This window comes from Frankliniella occidentalis, unplaced genomic scaffold, assembly GCF_000697945.3.
Source record: "Frankliniella occidentalis isolate FOCC.00 unplaced genomic scaffold, Focc_3.1 Scaffold36, whole genome shotgun sequence".
In the NCBI taxonomy this organism is placed as follows: domain Eukaryota; kingdom Metazoa; phylum Arthropoda; class Insecta; order Thysanoptera; family Thripidae; genus Frankliniella; species Frankliniella occidentalis.
Window position 1 is genome coordinate 2,154,354 of NW_026267166.1, and position 615 is coordinate 2,154,968.

The window sequence follows — 615 nt, forward strand, 5'->3', positions numbered from 1 at the left end:
CCCCGGTGCGACGGCGCCGGACGGCGCTATCTTGTTATTCCGTCTGGTATCTGTTCGCAAGACAGTCAGCCCGGCTCGCCCACCGGCAGGAGGGTGCCGACATGGGACTGGCAGGCGGCCAGGTTCCACCAGGAAGCACGCCGTGCTTGCAGGCTGAGGGGATCGCTCTCTGAGCCGTAGGCCCGGAGGCCCGGAGCCCCGGAGGCCCCCGGCCCTGCTCCGCCCCACATCCTGCCGGACCCAAATCCGGCTCTCACAATCTCTGGTGGCACTGCGAGGAAGAGGTGCTGATTCCCCTTTGGCCTTCGGATTTCTGGAGGGAGAGAAGTGCGACAAAGAGGCCCCGGCCGCCGGCGCTCGCCCGGCGCTGCCCGCCCCCAATCCTCTTTGTATGTCTTTGGCGCCGCACGCCAACTTATCTCGTGACCCAACACCTGGCAGCCCGGGCCGGGTCCGGCGGTGCGTGGCGAGGCGAGGGGTGGTGGAGAGCGGAGGGTGCGGCGGGGCAGGGCGTAGCGTGAGGGAAGGGAGGCGTGATAGCGTGCATTGTTAACCGAGGGGATGAGCGAGCGGGGCGTGGCGGGGCGTGGCAGGGCGTGCAAACTGTCCGGGATG